Source organism: Pelodiscus sinensis, chromosome 2, assembly GCF_049634645.1.
Source record: "Pelodiscus sinensis isolate JC-2024 chromosome 2, ASM4963464v1, whole genome shotgun sequence".
Taxonomy (NCBI): Eukaryota; Metazoa; Chordata; order Testudines; family Trionychidae; genus Pelodiscus; species Pelodiscus sinensis.
In genome coordinates this window covers 176,778,642-176,793,788 of record NC_134712.1, presented here as the reverse complement: position 1 = coordinate 176,793,788, position 15,147 = coordinate 176,778,642, and the positions used below count along the sequence as shown (strand labels likewise).

The 15,147-nt window shown below is 40.6% G+C and overlaps 1 long non-coding RNA gene across 3 annotated transcripts in view; it reads left to right on the top strand.

The window, feature by feature from the left end:
- The window catches only part of LOC112547241 (uncharacterized), a 133,875-nt gene that overhangs the window by 24,786 nt on the left and 93,942 nt on the right, over window positions 1–15,147 (top strand). For 2 of the 3 annotated variants that reach the window (XR_012901073.1, XR_012901074.1), the window contains exon 2: window positions 14,816–14,997. This is a non-coding gene — a long non-coding RNA (uncharacterized LOC112547241). Of the gene's footprint in view, window positions 1–14,815; window positions 15,025–15,147 lie in introns of all 3 variants that reach the window. The other variant, XR_003090986.2, reaches the window with a different exon arrangement.

Here is a 15,147-nt window from a genome sequence, read left to right as displayed (position 1 = left end):
GAACTTGGGCCAGGGCTGTGGCAGCCGGACAGAATCAGTTCAGCTGGAGCCATGTGCCTCCTGGCAGTGAGGTTGGGACTGCGGCTGCAGCAGCCTGAAAGGGGGAACCTGGTCATGGCCACGGCAGCCTGGCAGAAGCAGCGCAGCCAGGCCACGTGCCACCCAGCAGGCAATAGAGCCAGGGCTGGCCAGCAGGCATCCTGGCTGGGCCAAAGGAGCTGGCCGCGGAGAGGGGCAATGGGCTGAAGGGTTGGTGTCAGGGGACCTCCCATTGTCCGGCAAATTCCCTCATTCGGGACTGGTCAGGTCCCAGGGGTGCCAGACCAGGGAGGTCCAATCCATAATCGGATATTGCAGCTTCACTTGAAGAGGTCAAACAATTGTTCATTTTCTACATTATTTTAATAGCACAATTTTTGTTAAAACCTTTCCATATTACAGGATTATGAGGAAAGGAGTTGCTGAAGAGCAGATTGTGGGACACTGCTGAGGACAAACTGTTAACCTTGATAGTACAAACATTGCTTGCACATTTCCATCAATAAATATAGTTCATAGTCAGTTCTTCCTATTAACAAGAGGGTTGAGATAAAGACAAGTGATAATAGGTCTAAGAAATATTCTGTAGAATTAATATTGTTGTTATGGCAGATATCACCAAGTGTTGCACAATTACATAGTCTTCCAAGTCTATGTTTATTGGTGTGTGAGCAAATCTTCAGTCTTGCAGGAAGTACTATGTGATAATGGTAGTTTTGTTATGCAAGGTTCCAGGATTAAGGGCCTGTCTAAGCAACAGGAGAGTTTAACAACCTTGGAGTCAATTTTTAAGATAGGTACGTGCTGGGAGCTGGGCAGCGGTGTTTGGCTGAGATTCCTGAAAGAAGCCTTGAATACTGATCAACCACCTCTGCTCCAGGACTGTGTAAACAAAGCAAGTTACACTTTGAATATACTCAGGTTCCATGTTTCTCATCCATGGCAATGCCCTAGAAATCTGGGGCAGGTTATTTCAAAATAGTAAGTCCTGCTTTCCACAAGGAATAATGCTTATTTCAAAATAGTTAGTTTGAAATAGTGTTAATGTGGACACTCTGCTGCTATTTTGAAACTACTCTCTAGAGTCATTCAAAGTAATTACTCCCCGTGATTCCTAAGTCAAGGTAGAGCATCCAAATTAAGGGAGCCTGACTCAGACTAATTTTGAGGCTTCCCGGTAGTGTGGGCACACACGATATTTCAAAACAGTTATTTTGGGAGTTACTATTTTGAAATAAGTTTTGTTGAGTGTGTGTGCATCAGCATTCTTTGGAACACTGACTCTCAGGCTACATCTACACTGCATGGCTATTTCGAAATAAGCTATTCCGGAATAGTTATTCTGAAATAGCACGTCTACATTGCAGGGAAGCCTCAAAATTAGTCTGAAGCAGGCTTCCCTAATGTAGACATGCTATCTCGATTTAGAGCCCCTGGGGGCACTGGGAAGGAATAACTTAGAATGGACCTGGTGAGGGGCTATTTCAAAATAGCAGCAGTGGAGTGTCCACACACATGTTATTTCAAAATAGCTATTTTGGAATAGGCATTATTCCTTGCGGAATGAGGTTTACAGATTTTTGACTAAGCTGTCTGTTATTTCAGATTTGTTTCAAAATAATGGAATTGCTTTGTAGACACATTTTTATTTTGAAATAACGCTAGTTATCTTGAAATAACGGTGCAGAGTAGATGCATCCTGAGTGAAGAACAGAGATATATGAAGCTTCAGGGGGTAGCCGAGTTAGTCTGTACAGGATAAACTTAAAAAACAACAAATGGGCTGGTAGCACTTTATAGGCTAAGAAAACATGTAGATAGTATCGTGAACTTTTGTGGGCATAGTCCTCTTCTTCAGATGACCGGCCATCTGAAGAAGTGGGCTGTGCCCACGAAAGCTCATGATACCATCTACATGTTTTGTTAGTCTATTAAGTGCTACCCGACCATTTGTTGTTTTTTAAGAGATTTACGAGTTAGGCACTATGGTCTTTATTTAAAATAAAAGGGAATGACGTGGGAAGGAGTAGAAGGATACCTAATGTTTGCCCTGTGGGAGACCAAGATCTGTTTTTACATTGCAAAATAAGGGATATCTAGATTAAAATACAGGCTGCAAGAAAAATAGATTCTCTTTTGCAAGCTGTGGTAACTGCCTTGGGCATTGTTATGTTTTGTTGTTCAATACATTTATATTTATTTCCTGCCACACCGCTTTGTTTTCTCTGATAAACTCTTCTTTAAAATATGTAGCATCATTGAGCGCTCGGCACATTACAGGGCGGTGACGAATGCTTTGGGGCTCCGGAGTGTTGTATTTGAAGCATTGCTGTTTTCTCACTGAAATAGCCTCTGCTCCTTTTTATAAACTCTTCCTCTCTTTCCTTTTTCTCTGCCTGCTGTTGCTGACATTCTTCAATTTTGATGTGCAGAATTCTTGTGAGAATACATAGACAAGCCTCTCCAGGCTTTGGAAAATAGACCTACCTGGGAGAATTTCTTTAAAGTGGACATAAGCTGAGTTGGTTTAGAAATGTTTGAGGGACTCCATCAGATGTAGGGCTCCCATCTCACTTCTGTTGTGCTCCATGCCATTGTTTAACGCTGGTGCCACATTTCAGATGACTCACCTCAGGCTGGCTGTGGAGATCACTTATGTGACATAACTTGTTACTTCTTGGTAACACTGGTGTCCATTTGCCTTTGACAAGGAGAAGAGCAGAATTGTGTTCTCAACTCTAGGCAGATTTAAAAATATTCAAAATTTAATAAAGAGCCTCAATGAACTTATTTTTAAACCCTTTCTCTTGTGAGGTATATTGCTATCTGCAGGTGAGACATTGTTTGCCCTAACCTCCACCTGTCTGTGTACTTGGTCTACCTCCTTATACATTTTGCTCAAAACCCAAGGAAAGCTACTGAATTAATCAAAGAAAGCTAAATGATGCACATCATGTAGGCTAACAACAGTAGTGTCTCTCTCTCTATTCCAAAAATACACCGGAGAGAGGAAGCTGTAGTTATTTTGGGATTTTTAAAGAACTCTGCAATACTAATTCAAGGCACAGTGACACAAGAGCTGTGCTTATGGCATGAGACTCATTCAGCTTAGAATTCTCATAAAGCAGCGTCTGAGGTATCTCACACTTCCCTGCTTTTCAGGGAACATATTGCTCTTGAAGGTGTTGCAGCAGAGCCTTGGAAAACATTCTCGTTTATCACAGAACAGGTACAGCACCAACTGCAGCAGTTCAGCATTCTACAGTGCTTCGGCCATCTTCTGCAATGTCCACTTCCAGTGGTTATCTGCTCAGTGCTTGGCCTCTGTAGAGATGAGGGAGATGAAAATGGCTGCCATCCACAGCGCAGAGCTCAAGACTGAAAAAAAAATGCAGGCCTCCCCTACGGTACGTTGTGAGACCCAGAAGAAGTCCCCCCATGGCCTATTGACACCTACAAAATTCAGTAAGCAAGCAGTGCATTCTCAGAACAGCTCTGTTCAGGCATTTTGAACATAAGATAAGAACATAAGAACGGCCATACTGGGTCAGACCAAAGGTCCATCTAGCCCAGTATCCTGTCTGCTGACAGTGGCCAGCACCAGGTGCCTCAGAGAGGGTGGACCGAAGACCATGATCAAGCGATTTGTCTCCTGCCATCCTTCTCCAGCCTCTGACAAACAGAGGCCAGGGACACCATTTTATCCCCTGGCTAATAGCCTTTTATGGACCTAACCTCCATGAAATTATCTAGCTTCTCTTTAAACTCTATTATAGTCCTAGCCTTCACAGCCTCCTCTGGCAAGGAGTTCCACAGGTTGACTACACGCTGTGTGAAGAAGAACTTTATTTTATTCGTTTTAAACCTGCTACCCATTAAACGATCATCACTAGAGAGTTTACTGTGAATTAATTTCCATAGATTACAAAGTGGTGACTCTTGGCCACTGGAAAGTTTGAGGCAAAGCGTTGTGTATGCCATTCCCAACCCTCTCAGCAGCTAGTTCCTCTACAAGTATCTTACCCTTTTATGTCAAAGGACTCTGTGTTTCACAGAGACACTTACAATCTCACTAATCTAAAGTCACTTGCCTTTGAACCCCCCTGCAGACAAAAATGGGGAGGCACCTCCTCTCCCAAGGCAGCTATTTTCATGTAACTCTTTAGGGTGCTTTATGCTTGACCTGAGCATTTATTTATTTACTAATGATCAGTGGTATTGTAATGGTGCCCCAAAGCATGAGTTAATGCAATGCACACCCTCGTCTAAGGCTTCCACTTTAACACTTTTCTGTGTGACTAATGCTGTTCACCCTGAAGGATCCCAAGGTAACACACTGAATTTTTGCATACTTGTATAAGAGTTATGTTGCTCCTGAAGCGCAGCTCTCTCTGGGATGCTGTTTAGCCGCAGACAGTGGCAGAGTCCTTTCATGTCAAACATAATCTCTGTTACTTGCGTCACTGTAGCACTAGTATTACCAAAATACTGGAAATGTTTCATCATGTCATCAGTGTGACTTGAACATATGGGTTCATTGAAATAATTAATTTAAGCTGTCTTTGGTGTGTGTCTAATTACTTGAAATGGACTTGAATAAGGTAGCTACTCTTCCATCTTTGGTCCTGTGCAACTTCAGACATCTGTAAATGTAGTGGAGGGAATTCTGGAGGAGGTTTTGTGTTTGAGAATAACACTTTCAACTTGTTTGCAACAGATTTTGAAAAGCTCTCTGCTAGTCACAAATGTCACAGGGGCTTGTTCCTTTTTCCTATATGGAGTACAAGGGGGCATGGGTGCACAGTGTTCCTCTCCCCATTATATCTCCACACAGTGCTGGTCATAATCAAATTTCTTGTACTCGCTTGACCACAAAGACTGCATAAAGATAGTACTGCTAGCCATAGACAGGAAATCCATGCCTACTTCTTTCCCGTAGCAATGAACCCCAGTCATTCTTGGGATCTTTGCCATTCTTCTCTAGTTCCACACTGTCTTTGGGGCTGGTGAAGCAGCAGTGCAATTTAGAACCTCCAAGCTGCATTGTTCCTTTAAAAGAACAATGCTGCTTAAAAATTCCTTAGTGGGGCATGCAACTGTATAACACAAATTGTTAAATTAAACTCTAACAATTTCTGAAGCAATATGTTTTCTTACTTTGCCGATCTGAAATGTGGTTTGTCGATGGAAATATTTTTTCATCTGTGGGTGGTCAGCTACATTATTGTTAAGGCAGTGCCTGCAAACTCCAAATCAGATCATGACCCCATTATGTTAGATACTGGAGAAACAATCTCTGACCTGAGATGTTTACAATAAACAAAGAGTGAGATGGAAAAGAGATAAAATGCCTTGCCAAGATCACACACTAGGTCAGTAGGGCTACATCTAGACTACAGGCCTCTTTCGGAAGAAGCTTTTTTTGGAAGAGATCTTCCAAAAAAATGTCTTCTGAAAGAGCATGTCCACACTGCAAAAGTGTATCGAAAAGGTGATTTGTTTTTTTTGAAAGAGAGCGTCCAGACCAAATGGACACCATCTCACATGTAAGATGTGATTGCTATGGATGGAATGGCCACCAGGGCACCTGTGCTTTTTCCTCTTTCCTCTTCTTCTGAAAAAACTCCTTCTTCCCCATCCACACATGCCTTTTTGCAAAAGAGCTCTTTCACAAAAAGGCTTCTTCCTCGTAGAATGAAGATTACTGATGCCAGAAAAAACCCTCTGTTCTTTCGATTTTCTTGCTTAAGAATGCAATTGCAGTGTGGATGTTCCTCAAGTTTTATCGGAAAAACAGCTGTTTTTCCGACAAAACTCTGGCAGAGCAAGGACTAGAACCCTTACTCCAGTCTAATGTCCTATACACTGGCCCATGCTATTGCTTGTAAGAATAACCTAGTGTACTGCAGTGGGGAAGAATGACTTACCATTAAGATGCTGGTGGTTTTTACTTGCACAGCATTAACAATTTAAAGTCATAACCAAATAATTCATGTATACTGAGCAATAAACACTTTTCTCTTGGTTTGTGAAGACTTTGATTCCAGCCTACATTGTTCTGAACTAAGGATTGATCTGTATGTCAAACTGTTGTCGGAATATGATTTTCTTTCATGGCTGTCTCTGTAATGTAAAATTCCACCTTCTGCAGAAGTAAAATTTATTTCCCTTCTTTCTGCTCTGTCTATTCACATGAATATTTGATTATGTTAGCAGTTGATCTGTCTTTGCATTAGTGTATTTGCATCCTCTGAGTGTTCGCCACCCTGGCGTACAATAAGCCCTTTATCATCTCTTTTTTAAGTGCTAATCATGGATTGTTCTTTCTGGCTGTATATGCAGGCACATTACTGTCTAGTGTACCTCTCTAGATCTATTTGTTATATTGACATATCCCCGATGAATGAATATCATTGATCATCTATCCATGCTTTTCCCCGGGCTACCTTTTTGGAGGTTAAGTATATTGGAAGCATATGGGTTTATTTTCTCAATTATATTTATTGGCAAATACTTATTTGGCAAGGGAAGATGAGCAATCTTGTTTGTTTGTGCTACGGATTTTAATATATGGAATGGGTGCATACGTGGTCTTTCATACATCTAAAAAATCCTAAAGCACTGTAGGGATCTGATACTATTCTGTATTTGTTATCCTATAAATCTGTACAAAACATGGGAAGGGTTGTTTTTGTTTTGCAATGGGAAGCTTTGTACTTCCCATTAAATTCTCATTAAGCAGAACTTCCTTCCCCCCCAAGTTTCTCTGTTGACAACCAATTTACATTCTCTGCTCACCTAAGGAAGTAGGTTTTACTCACGAAAGCTCATGATTCTCTCTCTGTATTTGTTAATGTCTAAGGTGCTACAGAACTACTTGTTGTGTCTAATTTACATTTGTTATAGCTTCCTTTGTAGGAGGTGCCAGGGACTGCTGTTTGAATTTACTCAGTCTCATGTTCTTCAATGCAGCGTTGCATGGTGATGCATTGAAGTGTTAAGATGCCAGCTGAAATATTGAAGGATTTTACACTTATTTTCAGCTGAGACAGTCTTGTAATGCAATGTTCCTAGTTGAGATGATAGGCATATAAAATAAAGGTTTCTGGTACTGCTGAGCTATGTTTGTTGCCGTTGCCTTAACTGTTAGCCTGACACTTGCCAAATGTTTTAGCACTTGGCTGGATGTGGGAGGGGGAGGAATTCCAATAAAAAAATGCTTGCTTTCAAAATCTGAGTCCTAAGCTTTACCTGCTGCAATGACTATACACTTGTCACAAGTAATTGAGCCTGCAAACTCTCTCTGCACTTGTAACCCAGAGAATTGAATGTAACGGTTCTTTCTCTACCCTTCCCTTGGTATCAGTACACACTTGATCTAGGATTTACATTGCTAAAAGCATGTTCCTCTGCCACTTGAGTTAACAGAGCAACTCCATCAACTAGGAGCAGTAGTAAGTTCCTGCCCATTTATATCGACCAGTTATTGGGGAAGGACATTTAATGCAGTGAACCACTGGGTTACATGCATGCCTACATAAATACCTAATAGCACGTACAATTAACCCAATTTCTGTAACATGGCTGCACTTACGCATAAGTTACAAATACTTTGCCAGGAATCATTTCCAATGAGTCTGAATCTTGACAGCTTGGCTATATATGTTATTAGGGATTTGTGTACTTACTCCAAAAACTGGTTGTAGATGTACTCAATTGACCATATTTCTTGGAAAAAACCAAGCAATGTAGGAGTTCCTTTTTTTGGTGTTTTCAAAGCACTTCTATAAGACTGTGTTTGTACATTTCCCTGAGAGTTTGTGATCTGTGTTAAAATATGTCACTCATTTTATGGCACATTCCAAATAAAACTGTAACGTTATTGACTCAAAAAACAAGTAGTCCTGTGGCACCTTAGGGACTAACAAAAGTATAGGATCATGATCATGAGCATTCGTGGGTAAAACCCACTTCATCAGATGAATTGGAGTGGAATTACAGAATTCAATACATATAAACTGCAAAAATAGTTAACTGTCAATTGTAGGACCCTTGTTAATGAAGCTAATTAAGTAGGCTGGATGTGTCCCATTTATAGCTATTGATGTGAAATGCAGATGTGAAAGGCAGGGGAAATTACTTTTGTAGTGCATTAATTAGTTAATGTTTTTATTCAGTCTCAGGAAGACAGTGCCAACGTGCAAATGAACTCCAGTTCTGCAGTCTTTCACTATAACTGGGTGGTGAGAGGTTAAAATGTTCCCCCCACAGGTTTATGTGTGTTGCCATTCCTGACATCTGATTTATTTATTGACTTGAATGCTGCAGATGTCTTGCAAATGGGCAGCAACAAGTAACTTCTACCAGCAAGACATCCCATTCTTCCTTCTAGCTAGAGACTTTTTCATTACATTGCCTGTAATTATGTTCATAGCTTCTTATGAATTAGCTTTTTTAGTTATGGGAAATGGGATCTGACCCTTCAGAATTTCTCAGCACTAGATCAATAATTGGGGAAGTCTGAGATGCAGGAGGAGTACATTAACCTCTGTTACAGAGTTATTTTTAGGCTAATATAACGCTCTAGATCAGTGGCTGAAGCGTTTAATTATGGCTTGGACTATTCTTACGAAATGTGCTTTGTGCAATGAGGCCATCATGAAATGAATCCTAAGGAAATGCCTCATTAGCACTGTATGAAACATGAAAGGATTGCGTTTTCAGTGGATCAGCAGAAGCTGTGCTATGGGTCTGATTGGCTTGGATCTGCACTTCCTATATTTGGCTGGTATTTCGTGTCAAATGTTTTTTAAAAACACTGAAATTGCTTAACCCCTCTCAATATTTTATGCCCAAACCATGTGCAGTTGGCATTTTTTCTTCATGTGGAAACCATACATCACATGGCACTGGACTCCTGACAAAACCAGAAGATAGGTGAATTCTGCTGGGTTTCAGATTACATTATAAAGGTTCAATATATCTCTGTTCTTAAATCCACAATTGGCTTAATTTGACTAGACAGACTTTTGCCATGATACCATCTCTTCTGGGCTAGCAGTACCTTTGATAACTCTCCCTTTACGCAGTGGCTTGCAGCCATATTGGCCCAGAGGAACACTGGGGGAAAAATGATTCAGAGAGAGCCGGATATTTACCCAGCTGCACTGGGAAATACGAGGGAGTATGAGCCAATCCATCTGTGTGACTGTATCGATACTCTCTACTTTGCTACTTGGGTGAGAAGCAGGAGCTGTTCACCTGTTACTTGCCATCCCTTGAGGAAGTAGAGGTGGTTGGGGGTGGGGAGGATGGGAGAGAAATGCGAAGAGACAGTGCTTTGACACCTGCCAGCTTTGGAGAGCTGTCACAAGTATGTGTGTGTTTGAGGGGTGGTTTAAAGGCTGTGGTAAATTACTTATTCTGGGAGCAAAGCACAGCAACTCTGAGTCCTAATTCCTCCCCAGTGTTCTTTGGGGGCCATGCAGCTTCACATCAGCTTTTGCACAGGGCTGTACCTAAAGGTAGCACAAAATGTGTGTGCAGGAACATGTTGACAGTTTCTTGATCAACCATTATTTGTGTGCACAAATTAACAGGTGATGTTCCTGATGAACACTAGAGTTGGATCTGGGCCTTTACACAACTCTCCCAAAATATAAATTGAACCTTTTTTTAGGTTTGGAAAACTTTGGATAATTTTTTCTCCCCTTTCTTCCTCTCAGCTGCATCCAATACAGATAGTCCTCAACGTACCAAACACTTGGTCGTAACTTGATCTGTTCATAAGTCGGACTCCAGTCATTTAAATGTGACTACGCTGTTTGTAAGCGCGGATTGCGCATTTGTAACTTAGGGACTGGCTGTAATGCGCTTAATGGGAGGTTGGTCAGAAGTATGAACAGTCGTAAGTTGATGCGTTCGTAACTCGGGGGACCACTTGTATTCCTGGTTTCTGCCTATAGCAACAATACAATAGCATGGCACTACAAAGGTGTCTTACGGATTTGCCAATCTAGTCCAAGCAGAAAATGGTGTTGTATTTTCAGTATCTGATGCTGATCTCTCAACAGTGTGAATCAGAAGTTAACTCTATTAAAGTCAATGGATTTATACAAGTATAAAACTGTAATTATTGAACAAAAACCATGCCATTAATTTGAGGCTCTCAAAGGACTTTATAATCATCAGTTAATTTAATCAAACAATGTTCCTATCAGGTAAGTTAACTGCTATATTACTGGAGCAGAGATGATTTGGAAATTGCTTTAGAAACTTGCACACTTTGATAGTGAGGAAAGACTTAAAGAGAGCTGTCTTACATAAAAGTAATGCTGTTGGTAGTTAGAAAGTCTGTACAGTGCTTCACAAATTATGGCAGAAGTTTTGAAATCTTGTTCCTTCTCCCAAATGACTTGATTTTAATGGCCTATCCAAAACAAACTGGCATCCTTTGTAGCCCTTTAGAGAATTCAAGTTCTACAAGCAGTTGACTTCACTTAATTAATATGAAAGCCCATGCTTAAGCCCAAGAATAAATTCATTAAATTGTACACGTCTTTTATCTTTAATAACCTAAACTGGAAGATGCTGTGAACACAGCTAACATAGAAAATATTCTTAATAAAATATCCTCAGATATATGACTCTTACAAGAGAATTAACTTCAGCTTTACTAGACTGTGCTAGAGGGTCATTCATTAAGAAGTGAGTCTGAAGCAGGTAATATTTAATCATCCTTTGCATTATTTCTGACTTTTGCTTAAATAAAAAATAGTTTTATTTGATTTAATCTTAAATGCTATACAACCAATGGCCAAAGTATAATGAATGATGGCTTATGTTTATGGATAGTGACTTTCATCCAGTAAGATACCCAGGCACTTTACTAAGGCTACACTGCAGTAAAGCTGCCGGTATCCCAAAATAGCTATTCCGTGTCTTTTGAGCACGCCTGTTATTTTGAAATATAACGGGCTCGCTATTCTGACGTCCCTGTAAACCTCGTTCCCCGAGGAGTAAGGAATGTTTCAGAAAAGTGATTTATTTTGATATAAGTGCTATGTAGACAGCAACAAATTTTGAAATAAGCTAGTTTGAAATAACATAGAAATAAGATATTCAATTTGCATAGCTCAAATTGTGTATCTTATTTCAATCTACAGTACAGTATAGATGCACCCTGACTATGGCTTTGTGTGTGCAAGCAAGTGTTTGTTCACATATTACTGAAACTTGGCCATTTCTGGAGTGACATAATTCTTTAGTGGAACACAGAAACATTTTGTAATACTTCAGGACAAAAACGGTAAAAAGATTAAACTAAGGAAACATGGACATTATTTTAATACTATCTACCTTTGGGATTCTTAAGAGAATAGTTTAAATCCAGCTACTTGTATAGTATGGTAATTACAAGGAGGTGGGAGGAAATTAATTGTTCTTGTTAACCTCTGAGAATAGGACAAGAAGTAATGGGCTTAAGTTGCAGCAAAGGTGGATTAAGTTGGATATTAGGAAAAACTTCTTAACTGTCAGAGTAATTAAGCATTGGAATAAATTGGCTAGGGAGGTTGTGGGATCTCCATCATTTGAGCAGGTTAGACAAACACCTGTCAGGGATGAGGTAGATAATACTTTGTCCTGCCTTGACTGCAGAGATTAGAACAGAAGACCTCTTGCGGTCTCTTCCAGTTTTAGTGATAGAAATGTAGCCGTGTTAGTCTGGGGTAGCTGAAGCAAAATGCAGGACAATGTAGCACTTTAAAGACTAACAAGATGGTTTATTAGATGATGAGCTTTCGTGGGCCAGACCCACTTCCTCAGATCAAAAGTGGGTCTGGCCCACGAAAGCTCATCATCTAATAAACCATCTTGTTAGTCTTTAAAGTGCTACATTGTCTTCCAGTTTTATACTGCTATGAATTATTCTATGTGGTCTATACAATCTAGAAGTGACCAGTGGAGAGCTGCACATGTCACAAAACCACCATTATATATGGCATTTTTTGACTGTCTCAACCTAACAGTTAAAGACCAAATTTAGAAGTCCATAGAAGTGGTCCCAGTAAGCCAGACTCGAAACATATTAACAGGGCAGTGAAGGAAAGCTTTCCCTCTAGCTTCAGGTCAATAGAAGAACTGCATCTTCAAGGTCTGGTAGCATAACAAAATTTAAACAAGCTCTGTGTGTGTGTGTATGTGTGCGCACGTGTGTGTGTTTTAAAAAACAAAATAAAATACAATGTAGGTACAGAAATAGATCAAAGAAGAGGAAGGAAGAATCTCTCTCTTTCAAATATTCCCCATTTGGGACCCAAGAGTGAGTTGTGGATTTCTGTCCTCCCTCCCCCTTTTGCCTACAGTTTTCTTCAGACAAGTATTTTAGACTGCTCTCAGGAAATCCAGCAGTTTCCTATAGTGCCCACTGTTCCTTAAAACATATCTGTTCATGTCTTAGTACTTGTCAGTTTCCTGCAAGAAGCCTTTTTAGGAAGGTGGATGGCAGGGATAAGTGTTCTAGGAGTGGAAGAATGGAACCCTAGAGGAAAGAACGGATTTAGTTGAATCAGTTTACATGAAATTAGCTGGAATCAAAGGATCTTAAACCCTTTCTAGAAAAGGAGATGAGAATGACTGTTTGTAGTAGAAAGAGCAGCAGTAGGGACAGCAGCTCATTTGAGTCTGATAACCTCTGCCCTCATAATAGCTAAATGGGAACTGTGGACATAGCAGAGATACTCAGCTAATTTTCATGATGGTACTTCTGGGAGCATATGAGAAAACTGTTAGAGATCCTACCCAGAGATGGACCCTGAAGGGTGACCATTTTGTACCTGTGATGGGGCGAGGTCACAGATGACCCTTTGGAGATGCTTCTTGGAGTACTGACAAGGCCACTGCCGCTCGCCTTCCTGCTTTCTGGGGCTTCTCACTACCCTGTCCTGCTGGGCCAGCTCCCTGATCTCCTCAAGCCAAGTCACCAAGCTGAGATCACTGTCATTCTCCCCGAGGAGTAATACAGACGCAGAAATGCTTCAAGTCCAAGGAAAATGCAGTTTTGGGTCCAGCTTCCCGGGATACCACTCCCCAAATGGGATGAGAACCCCCAAATTAATTATTTAGGTAAGCTCCCTTTAGCAATGAAAGGGGGATGTACATACTGATTGCACCCCCAGCTAACAATTATTTACACTGGGCTTGTTAGTAAATACAAGTAATTTTATTAAGTACAGGAAGTAGGATTCAAGTGGTTCTAAGTAAGAACAGACAAAACAAAGTAGATTACAAATTTAAAATAACAGAAAATGCTTAACTAATTCTAACACTGAAACCTCAGTACAAACTTTCTACAAATTCACCCTAAACTTGTTCTAATTTCAGTTAAGCCTCCAAACCAGGGAAGTTCCCTCTCCCTTCGTGGGACTTTTGATTCATTCCCCTGGGAGTGCCATGCCAGTCAAAGACAGACACTCCTAGCTTCTTATTGCTTTACAGATACCATCTTTCCATGGACAATTACTTGGGCCACCCCTACCAGTTGGAGTGGACATATGACTTCCTAAGACCAACCACTGCTAAGACTTAAAGGACAAAAGAGGCTGTTTACATATGATTTTGCCCAGATATTGAGGCATTCCAGAATTGGAAACACCCTTGATGGCTTTCAATTGCACATTTAAAAGCCATAAATCATTCTATACGCCATATCTCTAACTTTACATACAAGAGTAATACATGCTCCAAAGTAAGATATACAGACCCAGCAGATAATGACATTAAAATTGATAGGTTACAGGAGGTAATTTCTCCAAAACCTCTTTGAGTTATGTATATTTGTATCAAATCCATTTCATAAAGCATGGGAAGGAGTGGTCTGTCACAGTACCAAAGATTTGTTCTGGGATCTTCAAAAATGTTTCTTATTGGCCGAACTGCTCCCACAGTCAGTGGTGAAGGCTGGAAGGGAGAGGTCCTCAAACACCATGAAAGTTGAGTGTTTCATTGTCATTCTAAATTTCACTGTGTTTAGGGTGCATCACTCCTTTGGAAACTCCCTTCACTGGGAGCAATCTTAGGTAAAGACTCTGGAAAAATCCCATCCTTGTATAATGTTTCTTTTTTGTGAGCTTAGTAGTAATACTGAGAGAAGAGATTTGAAGTTCTCACTAATCCTTTGGCTACCATTGCAAGTGAACTGACCACTAAGTTTAAATGAGGGTGAAATCAGACCATTTGTGTTTACTGTTTTAAGTCCCATTTATTTTTAAGAATACTAAATCATCCCAGAGATGATTTGTAGATCCAAAAGCTGACCAGTGGGAGGAATGACAGGCAACATCCGTAAATGAAGGAGTCGAGAGAGTGTATGTCCTGATAAAGTCAGCTCCTGTCTCAATGCAGTAAGAGTAATGAAGTCCAAATGAGTAATCCTGACAGATCCCTGCTATCAAAGGGAAGTGTGGTGTCTGTGTGACTTCCCATAATTTGAAAATCTGTTAAATATTTTGTGAAGAGCATATGTTGTGGATAAAATCAGTGTGTAAATATACATCTCTCTCTTAAATTACTGACAGGGTGGGAGTGTGGTGTTTAGCATTTGTAACCCCAACTCCTACTCCACTAGAAGGCCCAAAGCCAACCAGTAACAGCCCTGAGTGTGAATGATGTTGACTAGGAAGAGCGATGTGGTTTGCGAGGGTGGTCAAAGATGTGCTGGCTCAGTGCCTTCCTAAGCCAGCATATGCACATCAAATTTGTTCTTTTTCTTGTGCAGTCCTAGTGGTAAGGCAGTAATGTAATGAAGCAGCACATGCCCTGCCCTGGAAGGGACCCCCACTTCGTGCAGCAGCTCTGAAGACTGAAATCTTGCAGCTGCGGTGGTGACTCAATCGCTGATTATTTAAGTACAGAGTTTTCAGCAGAGAATGAAGTCTGATAGTCAGTACCTTGAAGGCAGTAAGTCTCGCCATATGGCAGCAAAATGTAAGCTCTGCCCACAGGCAAGCATTTGGTCATTGATCATATTCAAAGCACCCACGTGTTTCTGAACAAGTTCAAGTCTAAATACACTGGATCTGATTGTGATCTCACAACTGCAGTAACAGC